The following is a 16,254-nucleotide window of genomic DNA, read 5'->3' as shown; positions in this document are numbered from 1 at the left end:
CTCTCTCTGAAATCAATAAAAATATATATATTTTTAAATGTGGAGGGATTTAGCCAAAAATATATAAATATATGTAACACATAGACATGGAAAACAGTATGATGATAGCCAGAGGGAAAGGGGTGTGTGTGTAGGTGGTAGAGGGCACAGGGAGGATAAATGGGGACAAAAAGAGACTTTACTTTGGGCAGTGGGCACTAGATACACGATGCAGATGATATTTTGTTGAGTTGTATGCTTGAAACCTGTATGGTTTTGTTAACCATTGTCACCCCATTAAGTTCAATAAAAAAGTGCGCTAAAGTCCTCTACCCTCCTCCACTTTATCAAACTTGCTGCTGTGAGCTTCACTAATGACTAATTCCAATGGCCACTTGACATTGCTCCTCGTTATCTAGTGTAAAATGTTTATATCATAAAATATAACAATTTCAAATTATTAATCGATCTATTTTTAAAAAGTTAACCATCTAATAGTTGAAAAATTAACAGCAGAAATAAATGTGTCATCAGTGTTGTCTTTCTATGGGATTTAAAGACAAACAAACAAACAATGAAAGGAACAAACAAAAAGTATCACCAGCAAAATTGTGAAATGTAGTTACTGGCAACAATGAAGCAAACCAACCTCAGTTCTGAATTGGATGAGGAATTCTTTCTAGTAGGTTTCTGGCACCTAACACTTCCACCAAAACATACTCTGGCTCCCACTTCATGAAAGTGCTGCTCATTTTACCCTAAGTTTGCTTGAGTCATTCCTAAAACTCCTGCACATCCTACTATCTCTCTTATGTCAACCATGATGCAGTCTGGGATCTATACTACCCAAAGCAATCTATATTCAATGCAATATCTATTAACATACCAATTGCACAGAACTATAAAAAATAATCTTAAAATTTATATGGGACCACAATAGACCTTAAATAGCCAAAGCAATCTTGAGAAAGAAGAACAAAGTTGGAGGCATCATGTTACTTGACATCAAACTACAAGGCTATAGTAATCAAACAGCATGGTGCTGGCATAAAAACAGACAGATCAATGGAACAGAAGAAAGATCTCAGAAATCAACCCATACTTAATATGGTCAATTAATATATGACAAAGGAGGCAAGAATATACAATAAGATAAAGACAGTCTAGTCAATAAATGGTGTTTGGAATACTTGACAGATATACATAACAATAAACTCAGAATGGATTAAATGTCTTATATGTAAGACTGATAAGACTGATAACCACAAAAGTTCTAGAAAAAAACCCAGAAAGTTCTAGTTCATAAACTCTCTGAATTACTCTTAGTAATATTATTTTGGATATATGTATTTGAGTAAGGGAAACAAAAGAAAAAATAAACAAATGAGACTACATTAAACTAAAAGGTTTTTGCACAGAAAAGAAAGCTATCAACAAAATGAAAATACAACCTCCTGAATGGGAGAAGATATTTGCCAATGATACATCTGATAAGGGGTTAATATCCAAAATATATAAGGAAGTCATTCAACTTAACACAAAGGAGACAACCCAATTAAAAAATGGCATTGACCAGAATAGGTATTTCTCCAGAGGACATTAAGATGGCCAATAGACATATAAAAAGATGCTCAAAGTCACTCACCATTACAGAAATGCAAATGAAAACCACAATGAGATTTCACTTTACACCTGTCAGAATGACTAAATTAACAAATAACCAGTGTTGGCAAGGATGTGCAGAAATGGGAGCCATCTTGCCTTGTTAGTGGGATTGCAAATTGGTGTATTCACCATGGAAAACACAATGGAAGTTCCTCAAAAAATTAAAAATAGAACTACCATATTACCCAGCAATCCCACTTCTGGTCACTTATCCAAAAAATCCAAAACAATAATTCTAAAAGATATATGTATTCCTATGTTCATTGCAGCATTATTTACAATAGTCAGCATAAGGAAACAAGCTAAGTGTCCTTCAGTATGTGATTGGATAAAGATGTGGTACATATGGACAATGAAATATTGCTTAGCCATAAAAGAATGAAATCATACCATTTGCAAAATCAAGGATGGACCTGAGTAACAATTTTCAATCTTTTTCATCTCATGAGACACAAACTAATCACTAAAATTTTGTCCCACAAATATAATATATAGGTAAAAAATTGTATATCTGACAAAAATTGGTATAATTTTGATTCATGCACACTGGATGGCTAGTGTGTGTCTTTTGTCCTGAGGTGGGACTCTTGTAGGCAGCATATATTTGGGTCTTGTTTTCTTATCCATTCAGCTGCCCTATGTCTTTTGATCGGATCCTTTAATCCACTTACATTTAAGGTTATTATTGATAGGTACTTATCTATTGCCATTTTATTTCTTTGTGGCTATGTTTCACTTTCTATATCAACTTCTTATTACAGCAGTTCTTTTAACATTTCTTGCAATTCTGGTTTGGTGGTGATAAACTCCTTTAGCACTTCTTTTGCCTGGAAAGCTCTTCATTTTACCATCTATTTTGAATGATGGCCTTGTTGGATAGAGTAGCCTTGGTTTCAGATCCTTGCTTTTCATTACCTTGAATACTTCATGCCATTCCTTTCTGGCCTGTAGAGTTTCTGATGAGAAATGAGCTGAAAGCCTTATGGGAGCTGCTTTGTAGGTAATAGATTGCTTTTCTCCTGCTGCCTTTACTATTCTCTCCTTGTCTTGAATTTTTGGCATTTTAATTATGATGTGTCTGGGTGTGAGTCTCTTTGGGATCTTCTTGCTTGGGACTTTCTGTACCTCCTGAATGTGTGTGACTTTTTCCTTCACCAGGTTAGGGAAGTTTTTTGCCATTATGTCTCCAAACAGGTTCTCTATCCCTTGATCACTTTCTTCCTCTTAGGTCATTCCTATGATGTGATATTGTAACGTTTCATGTTGTCCCACAGCACCCTTAAGCTGTCCTCCTGTTTTTTAATTGTTTTTCCTTTTCGGTTCTCTGATTGAGTGATTTTTTTCAACCCTGTCTTCTAATTTGCTGATCCAATCCTCAACTTCCTCTAATCTGCTATTTATTACTTCCAATGTTGTATTTTTTGTTTATACTATTCTTAATTTCCATATCTATCTTCATGCTGTTGAGCGTCCTTGTGATCAGTATTCTGAACTCTATATCTGATAGATTTCTTATCTCCATTTCACTCAGCTCTTCTTCTGGAGAATTCATTTGTTCTTATACTTGGGACTTGTTTTTTTATCTCCCCGTTTTGGCTGCCTGTTTGGATTTGTTTCTATGTATTAGGTAGATCTGCTAGGACTCCCAGTCTTATGGATGGTCTCTGGTGCAAGCCAATGTCAGATGCTGTTTGTGATTGGCCTTGAGTACCTTGTTTCAAGCTTTCCTCACTCCATAGCTTGTGGCTTCCTCTGCAGGGGCTGGGTGTGTTTGGAAAGGACAGAGATGTGCACCAAGTTCTGCTTTTCCAAGCCTGAGGTCCAGAGCATATCAGGCAAAGACTCAAAGCACCCAGAGGCTGAAAGTTATTCAGTCTCTTAATGAACCTAGGGCAGTAGGAATGCCATGGGGGTGGTGGTGAGAGGTTTTCCCATGGGGTGGGGCAGTTGCTTCCCCCGCCTCCAGGCAAAAGCTGCTTGGATGTTAAATATCTGCCTTAGAAATATGTCCTCTGCAGTATGGGGGACTGTCTCAGAACAAGAATCCAGATGGCTGCCCTCTGAGTTCTACTCCCTCGAAACCAGTAATCCCAGACTCTTCTCACACAGCTCTAGTCCACTCTGCCCTCCCACCACTGGAACCCAAGGTGAGTGGCTGCACACAAAACTTTGTGCATTGGCCCTTTAAGAAGGTGCCTGCATTTCTTGCTGTCTCTCCCTGGTAGAAAGACCCCCCCCCCAACCGCTGCTTTTCACAACCAGATGTTATATGGGCACCTTCTTTAGTTCTGGAGCTCTGGGTTGGGAAGCCTAGCTTGAGGTTTAGGCTCACCCACAGCTGAGATCTCCCTCCAGACCTTCAGCTGCTCCCTGTGGGATCCCAACCAGGCCTCTCGTGCCTCCACACTTCCTACCAGTCTCTACATGGTCTCCACTTTTTGTCCTTGGCTTATGAAGGTTCTCTCCAGCTAGTCTTCAGTTTATTATTCAGGATGTTTTTTCTATATTTTAGTTGTAATTTCAGTTTGGTCCTGGGAGGATGTCAGTGTAGTTTCCACTCAATCCACCACCATTTTGGAATCTAAAATTATTACTCTTGATAATCACTTTGTAAATTATGTAAATGTCTAATCATTGTGCTGTACATTTGAAACTAATATAATATTGAATGTCAACTTTAATTCTAAAAATTTTTAAATGATAAAACCATAGCACTTCCTGCACCATGACAGTGCCTACTTTCTAATCCTTGTGGAACAGAAAACATTCTCCGCATCTCTTGTTGAGTTTCTTTTAACAAAATAAGAGGAACTTGTAGTTTTCTAGTTTAGTCTCTAGAATTGCATCAGCACTAAGTCAGGAAAAACATGTAAGTGATCCAACTGTGCATGTGGGAAAGACAGGGCCAAGAGAAGGTAATTATCAAATGGCCCAAGGGGAGGCAGACTTTCCATCCTCAGGCACCCTGTAGGGGTTCCATGTTCACTCTTTACCTGGATGTGAATGCTCCTGGGATATTGGTCCATGACGTCCCAATTCCTTTTCCTGCATGTTTCTTATCCGGGGAAATGATTTGTGATGAAACTGTTTAGGGTGACAGCTGGGTCTTGTTCCACAAACATGTATATTACCTGTGAACTGGGATAGTCAGCCTCCTTGCCCTTCTTGGTACAATTATCTTCAAGTCAGAAACTCCCTAGAGGCCCCAAGGTACATTGTGGCCACGCCTCCTTGCTGGGGACCTGATAGATCAGGGACTGGTTCTCATTTGACAGGATGTGTCCATATCTTTGGCCAAGGAAACCCCCTTGCTGATGAAGGTAAATTCTGAAGGAGGTGTTTCTGAAGTTCATGCTCTCAGATAATCACCAGTTTACACATTCACTCATGTTGTTACTGACATGTCTAATCTGGTAGCTGGCCTGAGCCCACAGAGCTTGTAGACCTGCTGTGGCTGTGCTGTTTTCCACAGTCATGTGCTGTGGTCATGGCATGGGGGCTGTGACTTTCCTGTTAGCAGCTTTGATACATGAAATGTGAGAGGGGCAGTGCAGGAATGTCTCTTAGTGGGATGTCATCAAACTGATGATGCAGGGGCATGGACACAGCCTTACCTGTTATAACACTGAAATGCTCCCAGCCTTGGTAGAAATGAACACTGCTCTGAGCTCGCTCTGAAGACCCACTCCATGATCAGGAGCTAACTGGTTACCACCTGGCCTTTTGAACATTACCCCCCCGGACACACCCTGTAAAAGCAAGGCCAGATGAGTGGCTTGGCAGTGTTGAGTTATCCCCTCTAACTGCAAGCTGCAAGTGTCACCGAGACACAACAGGCTGGCCTCTGCCAGGTGCAGCCAGAAGCTGAGTGTGACCTTGATTTCTGACATCCCAGGCTTTTCCTGGCATGGTGCAGCCTTCTGGGGTTGTGATTTGCTAGAGGAAAGACAGGTAAGACAATATCTCCAAAGAGAAAGAGACATGTCTGCTCTGGTCATTGTATCAAATCCAACTCAACCACAGTATAGGGTGGTGGAGGGCCTCAGAGGTCATGCAAGGTTTTCTCTTGTCCTCCCACCTGAGAAGGGTGGTGCTGGCCCCACTGTGTCTAGACAGGTTCCAACACAGCCCTGACACACGAGGGCGCTCAGTAGACAAGTGTAGATTTATACAGGGTGCAATGACCTGCCACCCCCCAGGTACACCTTCCTAAGGGCAGACGGGGCCCTCCCAGGACTGGCGGGATCCTTTGTCCCATCTGAGTGGCCAGCAGTACACAGTCAGGACTGAGACAGGACAGCCCTTGGCTCCCTGCCATCCAGGCAGGCATATGTGCTCCTTCAGCTCAGGCCAGCCTGGACCCAGTCGACCTCCGTGGCCAATAACTGCGCTGACCGTGCTTCTGGGCGACTGAACTGCTGCCTGAGCAGCGTCAGCAGCCCATTGGGATTTTTCAATTTTCAACATCCATGTGGATGAGACAAGCACCACCTCCCTCAGGGCCTCTTAGCCTTCCAAGAGAGGTATTAGCCCCGCACACAGCCACCAGCCAGCAGACTGGACCTGCAATCTTTTGACCCTTTCCCGTTGTAACAAACCTTTGCCATTTTCACTCACTGAGAATCAAAGATTGGGAGCAACTGCATCTCCCAACAGGCTGTTTCACGTGGAGGCTGCGTGGACTCAGAGAGCCACATGTGTCCATGGTCCAGCCCCTTGGGTCTTCAGTAAGTGGACCAGTTGTAGGTTCCCAGGTATGGAAAAATCACTGAGCCTCACACTACTTCACTGGCAAGAATTTTCTTACCACCCTCACATTTGGTCTCTGCTCTTTGTAAAGAAGAGAAAGAAACTGAAAAATGAGCCACTTTGTTCTTTGGAGATGGCTGGTTAATGTGGCCAGGGGCCAGATAGGACTCTTGGGTCCCACCTTCCAGGGACACTGATGAGGTCTGGGTGCCACCTAAGGGCACATGAGCTATTCTGGGCCAGCTTCTTTGATGCAAGGACCCAATGCCCAAGGCAGGAGACGGTTTACCACCAACAGCAACGCTGTGTTTTTAGCAAGTGGAATTGCTTCTTGCCACTGTGTGAGGACAGCAAGGGAGCTGGATGGTTGGCTGCAGCCCCTCATCTGAAGTAAAATCCTTCCTTCCTGGGCTTCAGGTCTGCAGCTGTGCAGTGGGCCATTAGTGCTGTGAAGTCTGCTGGTTTCCCTGTTCTGATGCTCAAGTCCTGCACCTCAGCTTTCCTTTGGGAACTACATCTCATCTGCTTCCAGACCAAACAGTTGCAGAGGGCTGGTCCCACATGTAGCCAATCCTCCTGTTTCATCTTCCGGGGGCTGGGGGGGGGGGTTCCAGGGTGAAGACGTGACCCAAGCCCAGCCACAGGCATTTAAAGCTGTGACTTTTGACAGAACCCTCAGGAAGGTGAAGCCCTTCCCAGTAGAATGGATGGTGAGTGGTGTCAATCTGGAATTGCTGGAGGCCCCAAACGCAGTGAGAGAGACTGTGCCCCTGAGTGGAGCTCCCCAAAGGCACTTAGCAGGATGGGGAGCGGGAAAGGGACCAGGTCCCACTTTGAGAGTATGAGCCCCTGGATCTGCCAGGTACAAACCAGGTTTAAGCTTTCCTCTTGCAAGTATTCATTTATTTCTACCACTTAAAAATGATTAACATATTTTACCTCAGTAAGTGTGTCCAGTCCCTTGCAATCAAAAACTCCTGGCCGCCCAGCCAGGTGTGGCTCAGCCGTTGAGCATCAACCTAGGACCCAGGAGATCAAGGTTTGATTCCTGGGCAGGGCACATGCCGGGGTTGCAGGCTTGATCCTCAGTCAGGGCCGTGCAGGAGGCAACTGATCTATGGCCGGCTCTCATTGATGTTTCTATCTCTCTCCCTCTTTTTCCCTCTCTGAAATCAATAAAGATATATTTAAAAACAAAACAACAACAAAAAACTCCTGGCCAACAAACACATCAGAATCAATATCCCTGAGAGCCCCCCTGCAGGGTGCCCACACTACATGGGCATGCCTGGGGGAGATGAAGATACTGGATGGGGTCAGGTACCAGGAGAAATGCCCAACAGCTCTGTCCCTGTTCTTTCCCTGCTCAGTGACAGGAAAACCCCAGAACAGTGAGAGGAGACCCAGCAGGGAAAGAGGTCCCTGGATGGCTAATTAGTCTGTTTGAATTTTCCTTATCTTAGGATTCATTTTATTAATGTTTATTTTTAGTAGGGAATCACCCATTTCCTCTAGGTTTCCAGTTTGATGCAATAGATTTATATTAATCGACTTTTAATTTCCCCTCTCTTAGTGCTCTTCACTGAGGAAGAACAGATTTTAAAAGGCTGGGGACAGGCAGGGTGCAGAAGTGCAGGAGTTACTGTTCCAGGTCTCTGCTTCTGGCTGTACTCCTGTGAAGGGCTAGGCTCCCTCCTCCCTTCCCCACCCCCACCCCCAGCAGCCTACCTAAGTCCTACCCCCTAGAAGAGCTTGGGTGAGTGCATGGCAAGCTGAACATTAGGTAATGTGTAGATTTTATTCAAATAGAATGACCAAGGTTCAACCCAAAGCTGCCAGGACTATTTGCATGACTACTTGTCCAGAATACTGCGTGTGCATGTCCTTCTGGCCCATCCTGGTCCATTTAGGCCTCAGTACGGGACTCAGAAGTGTGTTAGAATCAGTCATCAGTTTAAATACCTGTTTTACAATAATAATAATTAGAGATAACAATTGTTCCTGCCTCACTGGCTAAAGGGAACAGTAAATGAGATAAGAACATATGAAGGGCCTAAAACTGGATGTATCTCAGAGTGAGCTCAGTACTGGGTCTGGATTCTCGTTAAATTTTAATTCAGTGTGGGCAGAGCCGTGAAGGCAGAGACACCCTCCTGCCTGCTGTCAACTAGCGCATCTTGGGAATAACACCTAAGTGGAGGTCACCAGGAAACACTTCTGCTATGTAGTGTGCGCTCTCCAGGAAAACTTGAGAGGTTACCAAAAATGTTTTTCTCTGCTGCCATCTAGTGAGCATCCTGGGAATAACGCCTAAATAGCACCACCAGGAAAAACTGTCACGTGGCTTCTGAGCCAATAAAGAATGAGTGTGCCCCGGATGTGGTCTTCTGTGCCCTGGAAGCTGCCCACTGAAATGTGGAGTTCTCAAGGTGAATCCTGGTGCATGGTTGTGCAGGCTCTGAAACAGCTGCCTTCCCACCTGGCTCTTATTTATGCATGCTTCATGCCACCCTCCTCTTTTGCCTGCCTACCTTCCTGAGGGCAGTTTTGAAGTAACAATATGCTTAGAGAGCCTCTGTAGGTCACCACACCTGGGTGCAGTGGGGTGCAAACCAAAGATTTATTCTGCATGTAGAAAAGGTAGCCCAGAGGACAAGGAACCCAGGTCTGACAGCAAAGATCTTGGGTACAGAAAAACCACACAAAGGCCTCAGGAGTCAGATTGCAGTGGCAGGGAGAGCTTTGGAGTCAGGCTGCGGAGGGATCCTGGGCTCTGGCTTGGGGGTTGGGGCTGGAGACGCCTTGGGGACTTAACTCCAGATGCTGCATTGGCAGGAGGAGCTGAACACCAGGCTTCTTGGGAAGCTTTGCTGGAACCACCACACCCCTACAATCTGTAGTAGCAGGACCTGCCCTGAGGGTTAGTGTAGAGCCTCTCAGCCCTGCCCTTGGGCCATACTCAGGTTCAGGAGGCTGACCTGGTGTGGGAACTTCAGGATCTGGGGTCCTAAAGGCACCTATAGGAGAACTGGGGATCAGTGAAGATTCAGTGAAGGCTCCCCCAAGAAACCCCAAACCCTTAGGCCTTGTATGCAGCCAGCAACAGGGGCAGGCGGCAGGTCAACACCCTACACCCTGTAGGCAGAAAATAGCCAGACAACAGCCACGCCTGTGGTCACAGCAGAGCTCGGCAGGAACACTGGCTACATGTGTGAAAGGCAGCTAACGGCCACCTACCACCTGTAAACCCCAGCCATATACTGGCGAGGGCTTGTGGAGGTCCCACATTAGAGGCCGAGTACAGGGTTTCTTGAGAAGAGGGAAGCAAGCTGTGCTGCCAGGCTGCGGGCCCCTTCAGGAAGGCCCTGGTTATTGATACCTGGGGCGGGTGTTGCACGAATCAGAAAAAGGAAGAAAAGCGTAAAAAGGCAATAATGTTAACAGTTTCCTCAGCTCCTGGGGTGCATGAAATTTGGGAAACAATGGTTTTGGGGCAAAGTCATTTCCTCAGAAGGAGCCAGGAACAGTTCTGGAAGTGGGGGAGAGGTGAATACTGAATCCTGTCTGTGGTCCTTGCCCCTTACTCATTTAGCTCCAGCTACAGTGCCTTGATGAGCGGGTATCAGCCCTGGTGACCAAAGGAGCCAACGAAGTTGTCCATGTCCAGCAACCAGACCCTGACCCCACCAAGGCTTCTGTCAGATAGTTGGTCTGTGTGAGCAGTGAGATGGGGGTAGAGGAGCCCAGGGAAGAGTGGCCAGACCAGCTCCAGAGCCCAGATTCCTCATGGAGACAGGGCCCTTTTCTCTCCAGCATCCTCTGCCCAGTGAGTGGTTGAGGCTTCCGGACATGGCCCTGGGCTGGGGGTCTCGATGGCTGAGTCCTGATCCCTTCTAGGTGTGAGTCATTGTAGAATCTCCCTGTTCTGACAGAAGCATGGCGTGGGGTGTGGGTGTGGGTGGAGACATGAGTAGTAAATGATATGGGACCTCCTTAGGTTGGAAGCCTAACACCTCGGCCTTTTCTGCACTGAGCTACTGCATTTGCAGGTACCGTCTGCTGGTCCTGATGAGTTCATTTACCAAAAGGAAGACTAAGCTTTCCCAGAGATACGCACCAGTTCTGTGTCTTCATGACTCTGGCCTCCTGAGGCCTCTCTCCTTCACCAGATCCCTGGGACTTCCTTAGGGCATGGCTGTGTGTTCCCCCAGAGTGTTTCCCTGTCTCCTAACAGGGGACATGGCTCACTCCTGCACTAAGGCCGGGAGTTAGAGGGTAGGGCTGGTATGGGAACCTTGCTGGCCCCAATTTCCCTCTCCAGATCCTCTCCTCCTGCACCAGTCCTTCCTCAGGGTCCCAGATGTGTGGATCTGCCTCTTGTCCTCCAAGTCCGTTCCCCCCTTTCCTCTCCACCCTGCCGTGTCTGCCCCAGCAGGACTCTCCTCAGAGTGCCCAGTTTCTCTGCTTTAAGAGTTTCTCAAAGACCCTTTCACCATGACCCCTTCTCTCATCTCCCCAGCCAGGATCACACTCCTTCCTCAATTTCCCAGAGCACTTTGTCTGCATCTCTAGAAGAACCTACCACTGTCTGCCCTACATGGTATCTGACGTGAGATATACGGGTGCACAAGTGCAGGTCACTGCAGGAGTTAACAATCTCTTGGGGGACAGAGGCATAAAAACACTAGAGTTTAGAGCCAGCAATATTGGGAGGAGCTGACGGGCATGTCATGTAAGTTAATCAAAAGGTTTATGATTTGATCATTCAGCAAATCTTGTCAATGGACTGAGTAAAATGATATGCCTCATTGTGGCTATTTCTTTTCTTCATATGACTGTAGGATTTGTATTTATTAAATATCACTTCTTTCAAGAGTGCTCTCACTATAGAACAATTATTTGTCATTATCTTTTCTTAATCAATAGGTGGTAAAGGTACAAAATTCTGTCACGTGGAGATCTGTGAAATGTTGGGATATTTCAAAGGAGATTCCTCCTTGAAGAGGTTCTAAATGCTGTTATTTGGTGTTACTGACAGACCTTGGCCCACCCAGGACCGCCCCTCCAGCAACACTGGCCTCACCTTGGCTTTGAAGCTTTCCACATCATTAACACCCACCCTCTGGTCACCCTGGGAAGCACAGGGCACATTCTGGTCCTTGATTCTGGGTTCAGCAGCCCCCTTCCAGGAGCAGATCTGTAGGAGCAGGGGGCAGAGCTGGGGAGGAGGCATGAGGCACCACAGGAATCTGTCTCTCCCTTTCAAAAGCAGAGCAGAGAATGGAAAATTCCTGTCTGAGGAAACCTGGAGAACATAGAAAGTTCTAGATTGAGTGACCTAGAACCCTGGATTCAATGAGACACCTGGGGTAAAGTATAAATCTGCAATCACAGGCATGGAATAGATTCCGGGTGGCCATAATTCGCTGTGCCTGGCTTCCTCACTCAGAAACTGTAGGAGAAAGAGCCCCCACTTTCTGCAGTGCTCAGTGTCACTGTGGGTTTTCTTACCTCAGAGTAAGACAGGAGCCCTGCCTATTTGGTGAAGGGGACAGGGGTTCCAGCTCCGTGACTTGGATCCTCATTTTGGTATCTGATGAGAAGGCCAGGGTGAGGGTCACCCATGGGTGGGCATGCCAGGAGTCAGTTTGTTGGTGGAGGTGTCCTTGTGTAGCAACTGTTGATCGCAGAGGCCTGGTGGTAGAGAAGGAGAACCAGGGTTAGTTTTCTTTGCCTTCAGTCTGGTTGTGGTGGCCCAAGGCTGGGGGCACCAGAGGAGCTTCATGGGTCTTTATTAGTGTTACAACCCTGCCCCATCTTCTTTAGATCTCGTCTCAGTGAGAGAAGCTGCATGGCACCATAGCTAAGAGCATGGGCTTTGGAGTTAGACCACCAACCATTCACCAAGCATATATTTATCGGTGACCTGCCACGTGCCAGACACTGTCCTAGATGCTTGGGATGCCTCAGTGAACAACAGAGCCAGAGATCTCTGTCTTCCTCAGCAACTTACTTAATCTTGCTGATCCTCAGGATGCCTATTTATAAATGAAACAATAAAATCTCTCACTCTAAGGACATTGTGAGAATTAAAGATATAGTGCATGTCTAAGGTGTAACACAGTGCTAGAAAGGGTAGCTGTGGTCATGGTCATTATCATTAGTGTTGTTTCACTATTTTCCAAAAGCAGGAAATTGGGCCTGGGTTTGCCTTATTTATCGCTGTAGCCCCAGTGCCTGGAACAATGCTTGACTTTAAATACTCAAAAAAATGAGTACAGGGTTCTTCATCCACCTCTGGATAAGACCTTCCTGCATCATGTATTATTTCACATGCTACCCCATGCCTATGACATGAGGAGGTACCCTATGTAAGTATGTGGAATAAATGAATAATGACATTTCCTCGAGGCAGGATAATAGGATCAATTCTCCCAAGAAGCTGCCCTCTTTGCACCTAAACCCTCTAGTTAATCTGCATCCTCTTAGCACTTAGGTAAAGAACCACCTTCACTATATTTTTATAGCTATTTCTTTTGGTTGGTGTACATAATTTATATATTTTTTCTTTAATCTTTTTATTTATTTATTTTTGAATTTATCTTTATTGTTAAAAGTAATACCGATGTCCCCTTTTTACCCCCGTTGATCCCCTCCTACTTGCCCCCCCCAGGTTTTCATCACACTATTGTCTGTGTCCATGGGTTATGCATATATGCATATAAATTCTTAGGTTAATCTCTGCCTCCCCATCCCCCACCCCCTACCTTCCTGCTGAGATTTGTCAGTCTGTTCCATGCTTCTATGTCTCTGGATCTATTTGGTTTATCAGTTTATTGTGTTCATTAGATTCCACATATGAGTGAGATCATATGATACTTGTCTTCCTCCGGCTGGCTTATTTCACTTAGCTTAATACTCTCCAGGTCCCACCATGCTGTTTCAAAGGGTAAGGGGTCCTTCATTTTACAGCTGCATAGTATTCCATGGTGTAAATGTCTGAGAAGATGCTTGATATGATTTCAATCTTCTTGAACTCGTAGAGACTTGTTCTGTGTCCTAACATGTGGTCTGTCTTTGAGGATGTTCCATGTGCACTTGAGGAGAATGCATGTTCTGCAGCCTTGGGGTGAAATGTTCTGTAAATGTCAATTAAATCCATCTGATCTAGTGTGTCATTTACAGTCACTGATTCCTTGTTGATTTTTTGTCTGGAAGATCTATGCAGTAAAGTCAGTGGGGTGTTGAAGTCCCCTACTGTGACTGTATTGCTGTCCATCTCTCCCTGAAAGTCCTCCAGAAGTTTTTAAATTTTTTCCAGCCTGTGTGAGTCTTGTTCTGAGGTGGGTCTCTTGTAGACAGAGTATATTTGGGTCTTGTTTTCTTATCCATTCAGCTAGTCTGTGTCTTTTTTGTTTGGTTTGGTTTTGTTTCATCAGTTTTATTGATCATATATCCAGAATTCATTATATAAATCTTTCAAAATAACTAGATTTTATAAGAATAGTTTATAATTCAGCTCTGACTGCACAAATACTTGACACAGGAAACCATTTTTACAAATACATACGTTTTCTTATAAGAATACTTTAATAAAGAAAATAAGTCTCTGTACATCATATAGCAAATTTTATACAGTTTTCCTCCCATTCAGTCATTTTATGATTTTTTTATCACAATATGTCCATCACATCCAATAAACCAAATTAGAATTTACCACTGCTTCTCACTTTCAACTGTTTACTGAGACTCACACTGCTAAGAGTTTTTAGGCTTCTTTTTCTAATCTTTCCTGATCTGAAAGAATTCACAAATGTAGGCTAGAAGAGGCCATTTAAACAACACTCCTTCTAAATACAACTTGTATCAGGTTAATCACTGTGCTTGGTGAACGATCTTTTCACTTTGCACTTAGGCTAGGCGGCAAGTGGTTTTACCCCCACTGTATCAAGAAGAGATAAATCCTTGCATTCCTATGTTTCTAAACTGCAAAAATGAAACCCTAGAAACAAGAGTTAAATACAAATGTTAAGAAAGCCAAAACATGTGTTATTGATTAGAGAACACTTTTAAATTCAAGGCCTCTCCCAGGTTGAAGAAGACATAAAAAAATAACGTATAAGGATAGGGCAGTAGTTTTATAAAATATTGAAAAACTGAAAAAAGGTTAATCACTTAGGTCAGTGCTGTATCATATCCAACTGCCAGAAGATCCAGACTCTGGCTAGCTGAGCTCAATATCTGACATTCATGTTATGCTGTGGCTTTGAAATAGCTTAATCAGTACTCACTTGCCCAGAGCAAGTAATCATTTAAGCCAGGGAACGTCACAGAATACTGACCACATTTACCTGAAGACACAGGACCCAAAAGGGGAACATTTGGCATGGATTCCACTCCTTCATAGTTACTGAAACGTCTGCCTACTTGGCAAAGCTCATCTTACGTTTCAAGTTGCATGAATTGAAACCAAGAGACTAGCAGTATTCTACAGCCATGTTCCTGAGTACTCAGCTCCAATTATCCAATATTCTTAAAAAGATTCTTTAATCAAGCCCTTGTCCAACAGGAGACTTACAGTACTTGGGGACTACAACATGTCCCTTTTCCCTGCTCCTCCATTTCTCTTGGCTTCTCTTTCTCACACCAGTGTAATACTTGCTACGGATTTTTACCAGAATACTTCAGCAGTAGTTGGAAATGAATTCTACATTACTGAAAGTCTTCAATCACATTGTAATGGGTCATATTTGCATAATAACTAGAAGATGGTCAAATAATGTCTACTGTAGTGATTTTGCAAATTCAGCATAGTCTATATATCCATCGTTCTTGTCATCGTGTCTTAAAACACCATCTATTAAGTTAATCAGTTCCTCTTCCCTCATCGGTGGTGCCTGATCATTCCCTCCCTCCTTATGGACATGAGTGATGGCTGTGGAGAGTTCTAGGCCGTCAAGCAGACTGTTGCCGTTATAATCATGCATTTTGAAATAATGGAGCTGCAGTTCTTGTGGCGACATCTCTGCCTCTGGTTTGTTGATGATGCCTTCTAGATGTTCCATGATATGCTCTTGGTCATGCATTGTGTGCTTATCCAGGCCCACGCTGCCGGGATGGGAAGAGCCGGCCCCAGGCTGCTTAGCCCTAGTACCTGAGGCACAAAACGCCCAGAGCATGCCACACAGGAAGGGAGTTCTGAGCAGCTGCAGAGATCTCATGGTTGCTGATATCCTCACTGCCCGCTGCTGCTCAAGATTCCCAGACGAAAGGTTACAGCATGAGCCCCACTAACCCCAATTCTCTATCCTATGTCTTTTGATTGGAGCACTTAATCCACTTACATTTAAGGTTATTATTGATAGGTACTTATCTATTGCCATTTTATTTCTTTGTGGCTATGTTTCTCTTTCTCTCTATTTCAACTTCTTGTTACAGCAGTCCCTTTAACATTTCTTGGAATGCTGGTTTGGTGGTGATAAACTCCTTTAGCCTTTTTTAAATCTGGGAAGCTCTTTATTTCACCATCTATTTTGAATGATAGCCTTGCTGGATAGAGTAGTTCTGGTTTCAGATCCTTGTTTTGCATTACCTTGAATACTTCATGCCATTCCTTTCTGGCCTGTAGAGTTTCTGATGAGAAGTCAGCTGAAAGCCTTATGGGAGCTGCTTTGTAGGTAATAGATTGCTTTTCTCCTGCTGCCTTTACGATTCTCTCCTTGTCTTGAATTTTTGGCATTTTAATTATGTGTCTGGGTGTGAGCCTCTTTGGAATCTTCTTGCTTAGTACACTTTGTGCCTCCTGAATATGTGTGACTTTTTCCTTCACCAGGTTAAGGAAGTTTTCTGCCATTATTTCTC

General features: G+C 44.4%; 1 pseudogene; it reads right to left on the bottom strand.

The window, feature by feature from the left end:
- Positions 1 to 15,176: 15,176 nt before the first annotated feature.
- On the bottom strand, positions 15,177 to 15,614 carry LOC107538163 (multiple coagulation factor deficiency protein 2 homolog pseudogene; annotated as a pseudogene).
- Between the last annotated feature and the right edge of the window lie 640 nt (positions 15,615 to 16,254).

The sequence above is a fragment of the Miniopterus natalensis genome, chromosome 12, assembly GCF_054644295.1.
Source record: "Miniopterus natalensis isolate mMinNat1 chromosome 12, mMinNat1.hap1, whole genome shotgun sequence".
Classification (NCBI taxonomy): domain Eukaryota; kingdom Metazoa; phylum Chordata; class Mammalia; order Chiroptera; family Miniopteridae; genus Miniopterus; species Miniopterus natalensis.
The sequence above is the reverse complement of the archived record's forward strand: the minus strand, read 5'-3'. Positions and strand labels throughout refer to the sequence as shown.